The following is a 16,965-nucleotide window of genomic DNA, read 5'->3' on the forward strand; positions in this document are numbered from 1 at the left end:
TTAGCACTGTAGCCTCGTACCCAGCATTCGACCAAACAACTTATTTCTGAATAAATGTTGAGACGCTTTTGGGTTTTGTTTTTGTTTGTTTTTTGATTTTTGTTTTGTTTTGTTTTTACGAATGATTTAGATCAGAAAGACTGGATGACCTGCACAGGTTGAAACTGGGTATATTTAAAGGCATGTCTCACCCTGTCGTGCTGTTAATATAGAAACTATTCATTTATTAACAGTAATATTTAAGTCCAATCTGACTACATCAAACTAAACTGATCATCTGTGCCTCACCTTGCTATTGTTAGCAATAGCTTGTGACGCCGAGCACGAATTATAGTTCATGTTAAGGATCAAAACACTCGCACCGAGATGGCCCCTGAATACAGATCAAACTAATGTGAATGTTGGACGCTAACCTGACGGCAGCACAGCTGCTGCAAAGCAACAGTTTGCACAACACACGGTGCTCCATAGTTTGTGTTATATGAATGTAAACTGTTGCACACTATTCAAAACCAGGCAGGAAAACTTGCACAAATGTGCAAGTTTGCATATTTGTATCATTTAGTTTCCACTAAATGTTTGGATGTGTGAGATCCTACTGCAGCTGTTGGGTCGACTTGATGTCTGTTTGGGGTCCAGCTGAAACAAAACGGATAACAACACAACTCTGCAGCAAACATTTCTGAACACCAACCATAACACGGCAGTACAAACATGAACTTCTGCACAATCGGCACCAAATATGTGGAAACCTGGTGACAGGAGAACAGATCCATAAATACCGACGTGTCTCCATCCTTTGCTCCAGACGTTATACAGAGGTTGTTTTTTACAGGCGACCTCCATCAGCCCCCAACAGTCAAACAAGCTTAGTTTCTAATGAGCCGTTATTCCTGGAGAGCAGTGTGAGCACTCAGCAGGTAACTCCAGTACGATGGACAAAGTAGAAACACACGAGTGGGCGTCCCAGCAACAGTCTGTCCCTGTGTTGGTGTTGATGTGGTTCCTCGGCTGTTTTTGTAGCTCGTGACTTAACCTGGAAACCACTGATATTTTACACAGTGGGTGTGTGTAGTGTACTGCACTCCCACAGCTGTCCTGACGTAGGTTTGACATACCAACACAACGTGTTTATTTGAACTCCAAACCTTTATAAGTGGAGCTAAATCTGACCAAAATGTAACCGAAGAATCGTGAAAAGCTGAAGTGACTGCTGAGCTTCTGTTGGTGACGAGGTCATTTGTCAGCTCTAATTATGCTCCTGGATCAACATCGGTTATGTTTGTTATGGGGCTGAAACGGCACCAATACAGCAGAAGATGTAACGTACTATTTTTAACAACATCAAGAGTCAGTTACTGGAACGGTTTGGTTTTACCTTCACGGTGAGCATCTTTCTCCAGTTACATCAGAAACACTTTGTGGGCCTTTTCTAGGAAGAATGTTCAACAAACTGATTTAAGAGCAAACTCTTGCTCTTAAATCAGTTTAAGAGCAACTGATGTTCATCACACACACGATGAACACACATGTTCATCGTGTGTGTGCACGAGCAGAAGAAGAGAGATGTCATTGATGGAGCCTGATATGCTTCGTGATGGCTACAGGTAAGGACAGAGCCTCCACTGCACTCCTGTGGACCGAGGAGTAAGGAAAGTTATTCATGTAGGGATCTTGAACTTTGATCAGATGAAGCTAAATTCTACTTTTACTTTTGATTTTAAATCAAATTATTCATCTGTAACCCAACAGGACAAAATATAAAAGACATGAAGTGTGGAGAAACACGTCAGACATCATTATTGTGTAAAATGCTTAAAGACAGTATTTTGATCTAACATCAGCCATCGCTGACAGATGACAGCCACCGTTTCACCTCTAACTCTCCTGTAATCCTCGGGTCTCGTTCACCTCGTTCAATTTTTAGCATCCAAAAAATAATTAGAAATTTAAAAAAAGTTAAACTTTTTTTGGCTTCATATTTCATGAGCATGAACTTTTTATATGTTTTCAATGAGCTGTACACGTTTTGCATACATCGGTGTTCCTCTGGGGTTGTTTTAGCTGTGGAAACACGTCTGTGACCTTGAATCTTTACACCTGTGTGTGCAGTGTTGGTCCTTTCAAGCTGACACATGAAAGGGGGGAAACGTTCCCGTGAGAACTTGGATACTTCCTGCCGTGTGGCTCGCGAGTTGTTCACATCCAAGTATTGAAGTGTGTGACCTATACTCTCACCTGCTCAGTCAGACCTGATATTTCTCATGCGGCGGCGGCGGCGGCCATCGTGTGGGACAGACGAAGACAAACAGCCCTGTGGATTGTAACACTGGAGAATTAGCAGTGGGACAATCCACAGGCAGGAAACGTGGCAGGAGCCAAGTTTGTCCCACCAGAAACTATTCTAAGACTAGCATGACCCGTGCACACTGCAAGCATGCACACTCTGCACATCCTGTGTGCTGTAGTGCAGACAAACTTGACTGCTGGACAAGAACTTCATGTCCTGACTATTTAACTGATGCCCATATTTAAATGTGCCCAATATTTTTTTTAAAGACGAGAGGTGAGTGAAAGCGATGCTGCGGCGCTACAGCAGAGGCTCTAGGAGCAGGACGTTCAGCAGGATTCATCCTGAAGGGTGGATGTGGTGGATGTGCAAAGGAAGGATTTTGAAGATGCACTGAATCTAAAACTTTGACCTGATGGTGGTGCTAGAGAAAAGGTTATGTCATCACCAAAAACCAGTAGGGTTCATCTACTTGTGGTCATTAATGTTGTTCATTGTCATTTGTGTCTTCAATGCACCCATACACGCATCCCACTGACCACTTTTCACACGGACCAGTAGGGCAGGGGAGCAGGCAGATCTTCCACCCTGTCTGAGGCTGGGATGCACCAATCCATCCACACTTCAGGGGGTGGACATGTGTCTTTGTGCACTTTCTGTGTCTGAGCCTGGATCTGGGGCTCATTGAGCTTTGGTTACTCTGGGACATTGTTATTAAGAGCGGAGAGGATCTCCCTCCCTGCCACTCCCCACCGGTCGTTGCTTCTGGTACTTATGTGGCTTCAGGGTACCTGACTAGGCCCACGTGGGCACGTGTGATTCATGGACACGCATCTAAGGCTCTGAAAGAGAGCAAGAGGGATGTCACATCTGTGCACGAACACACACATTTATAAAAGAGAAAAGTAGCCGAGTCGTGAAGCTGAACTTAATCAATTGTGTGTAAATTATCACCATTTATTCAGGTTTGAATGTAGAGATTTGTCAAAAACTGTCTGATCGAAGTTCATGTGCGTGCAGATGTAATTCCTTAAAAGCCAAATCTCTGTAGAAACTTGTGGATCGTATTGGACGCACTCGTATCACTTTTGAGGCAAATTTCTCAGCTTAGCTTCTGAATGATCGTTAATAATTTTACATCCTCGTTAAGTTCGACTGTGGATACTGTAGCTCCTGTGGAAACAACCCAGGTTTGTCTTCAGCTCTGTAGCCAGGCTGACAAACAGTCAGAGCTCTGCTGAGCCAAACATCCCTTTAACGTTAACTAGTAACGACTTCATGAATAACATTTGAACCATTAGAGAAAAAATGACCAATAATCATCCCACAGATGTAATATTATCTACAGCTGCTCTTAGTACCATTGATGTTAAATTAGACTCTTTTTCTCCAATCGATCTTTCTGAGTTAACTTCAATAATTACTTCCTCCAAACCATCAACGTGTCTTTTAGACCCCATTCCTACAAAACTGCTCAAAGTCCTGCCATTAATTAATTCTTCAGTCTCTAATAATCAGCTTCGTAGCACAACATGCCTCATTCATCCAAACACCAGCTAACACTCACACACATTCACACTCTGATGGTCGGAGAGAAACTGGGGTCAGTATCTGTCCCAAGGACACAGACTGGGGGAGCCAGGGATCGAACCACCAACCTTCTGATCAGTGGATGACCTGCTCCACCTCCTGACCTGCTCCACTTCAGACTGGAATTCATAAACTGAATCATTATTTTATTTTGTTACTAACTAAACTTCATTATCTGTATCACACACTTGACTACACGCAGTAGCTGCAGGTGCAGGAAATGGTTAAACTGAACATTCAGTGCTAACATGCAGCGTGTTAGAGGCGGGGCTGAGGTGAACATGGTGTCATCATCCATGTGTGCTTACTGTAATAATTCATTTTGAAGTATTGATGTATATAAATGGTGTTTTTATTTTAAATTAAGTTAATTACTTCAGTAATGTTTAAATGAATAAAATAATGTAAAAATGAATTTATTAATGCATATTTTATGGTGCAGTTCATTACTGAAGCACAAGCATCTTTAATGTGATGCACATGGCTCTCCTTCTCCATATCCTGCTGCCATGTGCACAGACACTCCTGTTTGAACAGTGTTAGTGATGTGCAGCTCGGGTTCAGGTCAGGCTGTTCCACCCAATCACGCCCCTCCACATCTCACCATTGTTGAGTGTTGAAGTCTCCCAGCAGGAGGCCCCAGGTGAAGGGAGGACCCCACCCAGGCACTCCAAGACAGCCGGGTATTCTGAAACTGTCGTTGCTGCATATGCAGCAATGATGGTGACGTCCCACTCCACCTGAAGGTGCAGGGAACAAACCAGCGAGTCTTCTTCTGGCCTCTGACAGTGGACTCATCTCTGTGCTTCTCCTGCTAGACCTCAGTGCAGCATTCGATACTGTCGACCATAATATCCTATTAGGGCGATTAGAACATGCTGTAGGTATTACAGGTACTGTGCTGCAGTGGTTTGTATCATATCTATCTAATAGACTCCAGTTTGTGCATGTAAATGGAGAGTCCTCTTCACACACTGAGGTTAATTATGGCTGAAGGAAAAATTCCCTTTTAACAGGAAGAAGCGTCTGACAGAAGCAGCCATCTGCACCTCCTCCACCTCCTCCACCTCCTCCCTGCTCTCATTGGTCCCAGGTGAGATCTGCACTGTTGTCTGTACTTCATGATGTGATTTGTGCTAAACTTTGCGTCAGCACCCCTGAGGAGAACCAGTGCTTGGTAGAGACGTGGTGGGTGTGTTTTTAACCACCGTGTTGCCCGTGAATCAAAACCAGTGCAGGAAAATCTGCTCTCTCTTTCTAGTCCCTGTCAGGACTCTTGCTGCAGCATTTTGGATTAGCTGAAGGCTTTTCAGGGAGTTTTTTGGACATCCTGATAATAATGAATTACAGTCGTCCAGCCTGGAAGTAATAAATGCATGAACTAGTTTTTCAGCGTCACTCTGAGACAGGATATTTCTAACTTTAGAGATGTTGTGCAAAAAGAAATCAGTCCTACATGTGATGATGGATGGCCAGGTGTGTGTGTGACAGCGGTGTGCTGTGACACACCTGCACTAACAGAACCACCTTTAATGTTCTGGGCCGTGGCGGTCATGTAGATGAAAGTGCATTTAGTGTTTGCTTTGCAAAGACAACGAGGAGCAAAGCACAATTAAAAATACATTTTCTGAAAACAAAATGTAAACAGGAGCCAGGACCTGTGCGCACACTTGGGACCCTCAGCGATAACAACAGCTATGACCCTTCAGCCTCCACGCTCGGTGCATTACATGAAGTCTGCTGTGCTAGAAAATCCTGAAGGATTATATTCAGTCATCAGTTTCAAACGTATCAGCGAGTGTCCTGGTGATCGAGGTCCTGACATGACTCAGTGAAGAAGAGTGCCCCACGATTCCTCCACAGAGACGTGAAACACTTAACGCCTCATTTATATTCTTGCTGCTGAGATATCAGGTTTAGGAGGCAAAGACTTTTTCACAGGTTTGTCCAGTGTTTGTTTAATAAATAAAGAGGAGAGAAGACAAAGAGACGAGGCCAGTGACGTCATTGTCCCGCCTCAGCTGACTTCTACTGATATACTTTAAACAATTTAGCAATGAAATTGCTCATTTTGAAAGTTCAAGCTGAATTTCTCGCTGCTTCTGCAGACGTCAGCGTGGCCGAGGAGGCCGCTGAGCAGATGCACGTGTGCAGACTGTGTGCAGCAGAGAAATATGTGTCAGGATTGCAGCTGCGTATAATCCACAGGAGTAAACTCACATGGCAAAGAGCTGGGATTAAATGTGTGTGTGTACTTCCTCCCACTGAACTGAAGCAGAGCCGTTGAAACAATATTGAAATTTATTAGCTTCATTTTCTAAACCTTTTCTTTTCTTTGCTAAATGAACTTTGTTTACATGATTGAAATAAATTAACAAACAACATTTGAATGCACACAACCTGAACAAATACTCAGTTTATTAAGCTCAGGAATCTGATCATTGTGAGCTTTCTGTGCACACAAACATTCACCTTAAACACGCATGGACGAATCGCCTGACACGCACAGATCACGCCGCGTGCCCACGTGGCGTTTGGGGACAAATTCGCACAGATCCACAAATGTGAGCTGCTTCCCAGTTCCACTGTAAAACTGGGACATCTGGGCTTCCAGTGTGTACCTGTGTTTTTCCCATAAATCAAACAAAGATAGAAAACATTCTTCAGCAGTCACGGTTTAAATCACCTGCTGTTACGTGCTGGACAGACAGAGGCTACAACAAGTCACCATGGATCATCCTCTGACCTAATCTCTGTATATTTTCAATATATATTTAATCTGTGTGGAATAAACGTTAATCTTATTGTTCTTTAATAACTGCAGGCTCACATTAATAATCGTGAACATGTTACTGCAGGTTCTCATACATCTCACTGTGTGCAGGCTGGTCTGTATCTGTGAGCTGGGAGAGCTGCTCTGTTTATTACAGAAAAGAAAGAAAAGAAACGTGAGTGTGAGAAATGGGGGGGCTCCTGTCACCCACCCCTGGATAGCAGTAATAGGTAGCCCCATACAGCTTGTGGTGGAGAAACACTGTCCTGTGTGGCTGCTCCACCACGAGGGGAACGACGTGTCAGTTTGTGTGGATGTGACTCCTCATGTTTGGATCAGGTCACATCTGTGGTGCTTCCTGCTGCAGCCTAATGTTTGATCACGTTCAGCTTTATTACCATTTATGTGCTCATGTGTACAGTTAGTAGAGGTGGGAATCACCATACATCCCACGATACGATATTATTGCAATTTTTTTAAAATATTTTGCGATATTCAGATTCTGTACATAAAGGTAAACTTTATCAATATTAATTTTCTCTAATATCAAAGTCTCACACTCAGTCTTTCTCTCATTTCAGTTTGATTGTTGACAAACTGAACGGTTTGTATTACAGTCTAGTCCAACTTAACTGAATCAACCATCTGGTACAATTATAGCTATTCTGAACTATGCAGTTTATGAAAACTATGCAGCCCCTTCAGCAACTGAAGAATTTGAAAGTAAATTAAAACAAAATATAATTTTACATTAAATAAAAAAGTTTTAAACTTCATTAAAATAAAACATGTCTTAAATTAAAATAAGTAAACTGTCATGTTTATTAAACACATTTGGACAGTGAAGGAATGTCAGGATTGTTGCTCAGAAAAAGGATCAACATGCTCTGAAGTCAGAGCACAAAAACCTTTTTTGTAACAAAGTATCGATTTCTGCTGTCCCTGTATCGATACATTATTAGCAAACAAAATATCACCATACTACACAATATCCATTTTTCCCCCACCCCTAACAGTTTGTTACTTATTCATGAACACAGGTGATGTAAGTTTGTATTCCTTGCTGCTCATATTCAGCAGTTTGCAGGTCCTGTGCTTGTATTTGTTTATATTTTCTGTTGCTGCTTTTTCTTCCCATTTATATGGAAACACGTTTCATTTACTACACTGGAAAACCTTCATGTTGACATCATTAACACTGTAAACCCACAGTCTCCACACTGCGCCTCCATCAGAGCCGCTCTGTGTGCAGCTCACACGCTCTCTCCGTGCAGGGATGAGTTCTTTCCCGTGGTCGTTCCCACGGTCCAGACACGAGTAGTTTAGGTTAGTTCGGTGTTTCTAAACTGGCCACATGTGAGACAGTTTGATCTTCCTGTGTTAGTGCTGCAGTATCAGCAGCCTGTCGGGGTTTATCCCGTCTCTCACCTCGCAGCAGCTGGGATAGGTGACAGGATCCACATGACCTTGGCCACTGATGTCTGTGACGAGCAGCTTTACATACATTTTTAAACTTCCTGTATTTTGTGTCCTTTAATACCTGTTTAAGGAAGTAAGAAGCACAGCAGACATCAACAGTTTGAACAGTCATGAGGATTTTTTCTTTATTGTTTCTGAACAGACGGACAGAAGTTCTCCAGCACAGATGGAGTCACGACACAGACACAACAACGCTTCATGTTTAGGATGAAACCTTTTTAAATAAAATTTAAAACCAGTTATTCTTCCACCTTCACTTAACAACGTGTGACACAGTAAATATTATTACAGCCGCTCCTCACTTTGGTTTCTCTTGTGTTTAAAAAATACATGAATTCAAAAGTCAGTCAGTGCAAACAATCAGTTTTATTAAACAGTTAAAGCATAAAGGATTGCTGATAAGCCCCACCCCCAAGAACAGTATTTCCAGGAATCCCCCTTTCTGATAGGTCAAGGGATTCCTGGGAAAACTGGACCCCAGGAGAGAGGAGAAGAGGAAGGTGCAATTTGTTCTCAGCTTGTTTCCAATTTCGTTTGTCCTGAAATGGGACAAAGCAGCATTGTTATAACTGGAATAGTTAGAAATTTAATTTAATAGTCCAGTCACCTAAAATCCACAACCGAGCCTGCAGCTGCCTCCTTTCACAGGATCCATGATTGTTTCCTATAGTCTGTGGAGACCTGCTGCTGGACTACGTGTCCTGGTGGTGGATATGTTTAAACTGGTATTTGCGCCCTCCGTCCCGAGCTACAGTGCTTCATCTCAGACTACCAACTGACCAGAGATGCAGCACTGCACCATGGGCCGCAGGGATGGAGGTGGACTGGAGGAAAACAGGAAGTTTAGATATAAAAGAGTGGAACACATCATGTGTGTGCGTGTGTGTGTGTGTGTGTGTGTGCGTGTGTGTGTGCGTGTGTGTGTGTGCGTGTGTGTGTGTGTGCGTGTGTGTGTGTGTGTGTGTGTGTGCGTGTGTGTGTGTGTGCGTGTGTGTGTGTGTGTGTGTGTGTGTGTGTGTGTGTGTGTGTGTGTGTGCGTGTGTGTGTGTGTGTGTGCGTGTGTGTGTGTGTGTGTGTGTGTGCGTGTGTGTGTGTGTGTGTGTGTGTGTGCGTGTGTGTGTGTGTGTGTGTCTGTGTGCGTGTGTGTGTGCGTGTGTGTGTGTGTGTGTGTGAAGAGCGACTGACATGAAGTGCAGAGTTGAAACATTTTTGCAGGAATAATCAAACAGAGATGATCTGATTTCTCAGCCTGCACCGGTGTGCTGCGCTGGTGCAGCTGCTGTGTGCGCAGACACACACATCGTCTCAGGTTTCAGAGTTTTGTGCACCTGAAACACGTGAAAGACTTCTGCAACACACGAGTAAAAACAGAAAACCCTTCACAGCGAGGAGGACATCAAACCTTCTGCTGTGGCCTGGTCCACGTTACCGTCTGTGACACGGGAACATGTGGTGGCTGTTCGGACCAGTCTGCTCATCTCTCCCACAGTTTCCAGTTTGGATGAGCTAAAACTCTCTCGGAGGCTCGGGATGGACCAGCACGTTACTGCGGATCCATCTGAGAGAACTACTAAGCAAAGATTATTCATAGAATTCCTTTTTCCGAAAAATGAAAACAGACGCTCCGAGCTGTTCATCCATCAAAGGTGCAGCAGCCTGAGACACTTCAGGCAGCGGGAGAAGCCGAGGCCGTTTTCCAGAAATCTTCTGACTCCGCTCAGCTGGAAACTCCCAGCCTGACCATATAAGGCAAGTCTCTTATTTTGAGGATCATGGAAAATGGGATCACCGCTTTGGATAAACATTCCCTCTTCCAGTCTGCGATCGCTCCCACTGATAGTATGTGACCCCCCCCCCCCCCTCCTTCAGCAGCAACATTCCCTTTTCTAGTCACACCAGTCAAAGACTCACTTAAAAGGCAGCGCAGAGAGGAGGTCTTTATCTCGCTCAGTGCTGCTCCGTGCGTTGGGCTCAGCACGACCATATTAAGAAGAAAAGCTGCTGCTGCCTCTCACAGACACTGTGAGAGAGAGGCCGCGGTCCCACAGTGGCTCATGTCTGAAGATATGGATTCACATCAAAACAACGTCACAAAGACATTTTTCCACGCGCGGTTTGTATGTCTCACATGATCTATGAAGCCGATATTCTGTCCTGGGGGTTTCTAATAGAAAGGAGAGGAAACAAAACCTGTGCAGCTCCCACGATTCAAATATACTTTGGTGCACTTTGCATTTAAAGAAATAAAGTTTCTCCTGATAAACTGAACATTTCCTCTTGTGGGGAGGAGCGATGCTGTTTGTCATTTATCAGATGTGTAACTGCAGTTTGCTACAAAAGCCCAAAAATATCTGAATATAACAGCATGATAATAACATCTTTACATCAGTGTGAACTAATCATACATGTTAATAAAGTAATCAGTGACGGTTTAGCTGCTGCGAGTGGGAATCTGTGTGTGTGTGTGTGTGTGTGTGTGTGTGTGTGCATGTGTGTGTTTAGACAGAGTGTGATAACAGTCAGAGCCGTGTCTTATGCTAAGACAAACATTGCCAAATATGGTCTTCTTTCGCTTTCCCTCGGCTCCCTAAATCACACACAGGAAGCCCCTCTCTCCATCTATCACATCCTTACTCCAGTGCCCCCCCCTCTCTCCATCTATCACATCCTTACTCCAGTGGCCCCCCCCCCCCCCTCACACTGACAGGTCACACCTATGTTTGTGGAGTTCATCTTCTTTCAAATAAAAGCTCCAGCACAGCCTCATGGATCCAATAAAAAGGTAAACAAAGTCACACAGTCTGCAAAAGCAGCAGGAGCATAAAAGCAGCTTAAATCATCATCACTACCAAAGATGGTCATGAGCATGTGAGCAGGCCGACTGGATCCTGATCAGCTGACTGCTCCCGTTAACAGTGTGGCCTCTAATTAGGGAAGAATCAGGGAAAAGCAAACATGTGAAGGAGTCGTCGTTTCTTCAGCCTCTCAGGCTCCAAACACTGAACGAGAAGAAACAACAAAACCACCAAATATCAGCTGAAAACATTGTCGGACGTTCAACACTGTAAATATCTACAAGTATTTAATCTCAACGTTTGTGTGGGATCTGCAGGCTGAGTTAAATGATACCACTGACTTTGAAATTCCCGTTTTGTGTGCAGGCAGGAGAAGACGTGACAGCAGCCGATGCAGCGTCACGGACACCTGAGGCGTCCACGCTGCCACTCGAGGAGCTGAGAACGCTTTTTACAGATCAGGATCAAAAGACTTCAAGTGTGACGTTTGTGTGACGACGAATGAAGAGCAAAAAGTATGAAAAGTACAAAGTGTTGTCACAAAGCGTCTGATAATTATGGGATGTATTTCTGCTGCAAACGGGTAACAAATGCAGAAAAGTATCAAAACTCTGTGTGAACTCTGTCTTCCCACTTTGACCTTACAAGGCACACAGACCCACTCCCACACCCCCAGCATCACGAACCCACTCGCCTTCCATGTGAAGATTGTCCTGGGAATCGCTGCTCTTTGGTCCCACAGGGAACTCGTGTGAGTCTGAGTGTGGACGGGGGGGTTATGTGAATGTCCTCCTAATGCTACCCTTAAGAATTTTGACTCCTTGGAAAATAAATACATCATTTCCTCCCTCTCTCTCTCTCCCTCTCTGCCTGTTACACTTTCTCACGTCCATCACGGACCCCACAGTCACAGCAGCAGCTCTCATGGTCTCAGCGAGCCCACCCTGCTGCTGCTGCGACTGTGCCTTACAAAGAAAACCAAACTGGTTTCCAGTCAACCGAAGTTAGTCAGTAACCTGCAATGAATAAAGTCCATCTGCAGCTGTCAGTGTGCTTCAGCAGATGAAAGCTCTCCTCTGTTACAGCCCAACACTCATAAACACTCAGAGAATTCATTAAGAAGCCACGATGGAAGCTCATGAAAGAACAAGGTAACTGTGAGTGAAAGTAGAGCTTCATTAAATGCAGGAATTTTATCAAATGGATTTAATGAAACGTGTTGTTCTCGTTTGGACTTCTCCATAAACTTTATTAACTGGGAATATATGGGAATGTTCTTACCCAGGCTGTTGCTTCCACATATTCTCCTTCTCCATCTTTTCTCATTTACCACAAAGCAGCGTCCTGAGGAAAAAGGCAGAAATTAAGAGCTTTGCATTCATGAGTATTTTGTTCCTTTCATCAAACTGCTTTATACACCATCGCTTTCACGGGGATCACGAGCTTCAATCAATCAGTGATCACATGGATTAAGGTTAGAGACACCTGGCCTGGCAAAGCAAACCATCAGTGCTTCTTGGTGCAGTCACATGTTACACAGATTAGAGGTTCCTGCTCGGTGAACAATCGCCTCAGCTTGTGTCTAATAAAAGTGGAGGAGCATTGATTCACATGTAGAAACAGAAACGTGCAGGTTACTGTTAGTGTTACTGTGACGACACAGAGCTGCTGCAACACAATCATGTTGGTGTAAATGCAACAGTGTAACAAATAACTTCCTAAAGAAACAGCGTAACAGAAACTTTCAGGTGCATCGTTACAGGACTACAGGCAGTTAAATATCGCTGTGACATCAACATGCTCCAGACCACAGTGACTCTGAGACATCGCCAACATCATACCTGACTCTCTGCTGCAGGTCGGCGAGCTGCGGCACCGCTGGGCTGATGAGACGACTCCACAGCTTTTCATCTTCACTCGGTTGCTTCGTGTTGCCTGGTGAAATGAATTAACTGCCCTTTACTTCGGTTGTGTCTGAGAAGACTGTTGTTTGGTAGCTGCTGGTGATGAGACACAAACGTATCTGGCTTCCTTTAAAATTCCCTAAAGTTCAGGTTTTTCCACATTAAGTGGGAGCTCGTGGCACGATTGCTCATCAGAGTGGGTCGCCCTCTCCTCCCGGCGTCTCGCTCTTATGAAGCTGAGACATTCCACTGTTACCTTGTATGGTTGTAAGAGGATGGGCCATACACCAGGAAATGCCCCCTTAGGATATTACTGATTGGATAATATTAGAGGAAGCAAGGATCCTCAGCTAGGACCCGAGGAGATGGAGAGACAGAAGGTAGCAGAGAAGAGAGTGAGAAACAAAGGAGTGGAGGAAGTGGGGAAAGAGGTGTGACAGGAGCAGGAAGCTGAGAAACCAGAGCAACTGGAAGAGAGAAGGGGAGGTGCAGCCAAGGGAGGCGGGAAAACTGGGAAGCGTAAAAGGAAAAGCAGGAAGAAAGAAAGTGAGATTAAAAGCTGGCGTGTTGAAGTTCATCTCCTCACTGCTGCAGCTCAGGAGGCTGAGACAGACTAACTGCACCTCCCCCAGCAGCTACAACCACGTCTCTGGACAATCACAGTGACTGTAGTTTACCTTCAGTTCAAGCAGTTTTACAAACGTATCAGCTGTTTGGGAATCTTTGGACAAATAACTGACAGTTTTTTATTTTTATAAAGCACCAAACACCAGCCGTTCCTAAGCTCTTTAGTTTGGAAGACGAAGACGAGGAAGCACGTTGGTGAGGAGAATCTGCAGCAGACCACATCACAGGTCCAGATGTGTGTGGATCAAACTGGATTTATTCATGTACATGTGAAGTTTGAGGTTCTTAAAAACACCGTGAGCACATCAGACCTGATCACCAGCTGCTGAACAAACAGCCAAACAAACTAATTCAAACGTTTCTCCACAAAAATGTGCACAGTGTCTGTGTGGGCTGGAGCAGCACATCATGTAACTGTGATGATCTGATTAATAATAAATAATTATTGATATTCAGTATAATTATACAAACTGAGCAGATTTCTGCTGAGAGAGAAGAAGACAAACCTCAGACTTTCCTGCCTCCTCTGCTTTTGTCTTAATAAGGTAATGTTTAAAAACGGGGCAGCTGACAAGACGAGACACACACACACACACACACACAGACACACACACAGACACACAGACACACAGACACACACACACACAGACACACACACACACACACACAGACACACACACAGACACACAGACACACAGACACACACACACACAGACACACACACACACACAGACACACACACACAGACACACACACAGAGACACACACACAGAGACACACACACAGACACACACACACACAGACACACACACACACAGACACACACACACACACAGACACACACACAGACACACACACACACACACACAGACACACACACAGACACACACACACACACACACACACACAGACACACACACACACACACACACAGACACACACACACACACACACACAGACACACACAGACACACACACCGACACACACACACACACAGACACACACAGACACACACACACAGACACACACAGACACACACAGACAGACACACACACACACAGACACACACACAGACACACACAGTGGGGGATGAACTGAATAATTCGTTGACTTTCAGTGTTTCACGATCTGTAAGTTTCTTCATCATCGTCTTCAATCATGGAGGCAACAGGAAGTCTCACGTTTTAAACTTCATAGAAAAACATTTTAGACGTTTTCTAATCTTCTGTCCTCATGTGGCCTGTCCCGTTTTGTTCTTTTGCATCAGAATTATTGTCTAAAGGTGAAGAAAGATGCCCAAATTGACCATCCCAGCCTTGCTGTAATGGTCTATTTATTCACCTTTTATTGTTTATTTTATTTATTTTTTTATTTTCACTTGTTAGATACGGGACAGATTTGACTGGGGAAAGAAAGAGTTGGAAAAAAAAACAGCTGAGAAGAGGGACGGGGATAAAGGGCAAAAAACCAACAAAATAAGCAGAAAAAAAATACATATATCGATCACCTGGATCACCTGTTGAGAAAGAAAAAAGAAAACAAGCAGAAGAAAAAAAAGAGCAACATAATAAACAACATCATGATGATCTATGGGAATATAACAGTAAATACTAAATATTAAACATTATTGTGCAGCACGTAAGATCGACAGCACAGTGTGCTTTGAGGTAGGAGCCAAAAAGGGTGTAGTTTGTGTGTGTGAGCACCCGTGTGTACACCTGTGAGCATGGACGCTTGTTTTTAAAAGGTTCCTTCATGTAATGATCTGCTAGAGGGTGTGGGGGGGCCACAGCCCCGTCCTCCAGGGCATGAAGCAGGTATGGAGGAGATCAAGACTCCAGACATCCAGAGGCCCCCAGAACACAAGAGACCAAGGAAGACCAACAGAGGAGCAGCTGCGCCACTGTCCCAGAAAGAGCTGAGGAGAGTCCCAGATGAGGGGTCACTCAGCAGCCGCGGAGCAGAAGCCAGGGGGGGTTGCAGTGACGTGCTCGTGAGCTCCGCAGGCAGCCAGCTGTGCCAGAGTGACCGAGCCCCAGGCCGAGAGGCCGAGGGCACCCCACCCCCGAAGTGGCCCGAGTGAGCCCCAGGCTCCAACAAGCAGCCGCCAGGAGTGAGCCGGTGTGTACCTGAACGCCCATCCCCGGACACAAAGAACCACCAACGCACCGATGTCTGAGGGCGTCTGCCACTGGTAGGGGGAGTGGTGGGGGGAGATAGGCCTCCATACCTTGGAGGGCCTGAGATGTCCCCAGAGAGGTGGCGTCTGATACCCAACCTGACATATGGACACAGACAAACAGGCACACACAGATACAAACATCCATTCCCACCCTCATGCTCTCATATGCCATTACTCAACACTCACCCAACGTGGAGACAGACATAGAGAGACGCTGTACACACAGTCACACTCCCCAAGCGTACTCTAAGCCCCGGGTCTAGGTACCCCTGCCCCTGGAGGGGGAACTGCACCCAGACCCAGGTGGTGTTACCCTTTTTCCTGCGGTGGGGAGAAGCAGACCGCCCGACTCAGCAGCAGCAGGGAGGCCCCACATTCCAGACCCCAGTCGGACGGCCAACTCTTCCCAGCCCCCCCCCCCCCGCTCCAGCATGCTGCAGAGCCCGGGGGTGTGTGAAGACTCCAAACCTCCCTCCGCCCGCTCATATGTAGAGTTGATGTATGTGTGTTCTAAGGTGCATTTAAACCCAGGAGGGCATGGAGCTACCTGCCAGAGAGCAGCAGGTGAGCGCACAGCCCCTCCTGATAGCCCTCAGTGTCTACGTGTATTTAAAATTGAGAGGTGGGCAATGACGCCAGGGTCGTCCTCATGTGGTCAGTATCAGGCACCAGAGGACTGACCAGCTTCAGGCACTCTTACGTTGTAGTTATTTCATGGTGACGTGTCGACACACTGACCGTCCCGTCGTGTGCGTCTGTGCGTAGAACAACACTTACAGGCAAACCTCAGAATCCACAGCTGCACTTCATTTCATACTTTGACCTTAGACTTTGTGTCATTTACCATTACAGTCAATTTCACTAATAAGAGTAACAAGTGAAGGTTTTAGCAGAAGGAAGAAACAAACTGCAAGTGTTTAAAGACGTCAGTATGTTGAGAGAACTTTAAAGAGACGAGACACAGATTCAGCCCCGACGCAGTGATGCTGCACAGCCGCACGAGCAGCCTGAGCTGACATTCTGGGATGTACAAGAACTCTTCCATCTTTCCTTCTTCACATATTCATACATATACATATAAATATATTTGTGAGTTTAAAAAACAAGATCCTTGGTGTTCAGTTAAACAGTAAAAAAACAAGATCCACGTCTGAACAGATAAACTGACTGTTTAACAGATCGAGTTCTATTATTTAAAACTAGATTAACTCAAACTGAAAAGAACAAAAACATCTCTGTGAAGTCGAGCAGTCGTGTCCTGCAGGAATCAACAGTGTGAACAGAAGCATATAAACTTTCAGCCATAGTATCTCAAATGCTTCAG

General features: G+C 44.9%; 1 long non-coding RNA gene across 1 annotated transcript; it reads right to left on the minus strand.

Moving 5' to 3' along the window:
- Window positions 1–8,226: 8,226 nt before the first annotated feature.
- LOC146524108 (uncharacterized) lies at window positions 8,227–13,950 on the minus strand. The gene is made up of 2 exons (XR_014875850.1): window positions 12,769–13,950; window positions 8,227–12,271 (listed from the first exon to the last, which is right to left on the minus strand). It is a non-coding gene; the product is annotated as an uncharacterized LOC146524108 (long non-coding RNA).
- Between the last annotated feature and the right edge of the window lie 3,015 nt (window positions 13,951–16,965).

Source organism: Neolamprologus multifasciatus, chromosome 2 (genome assembly GCF_963576455.1).
Source record: "Neolamprologus multifasciatus chromosome 2, fNeoMul1.2, whole genome shotgun sequence".
Classification (NCBI taxonomy): domain Eukaryota; kingdom Metazoa; phylum Chordata; class Actinopteri; order Cichliformes; family Cichlidae; genus Neolamprologus; species Neolamprologus multifasciatus.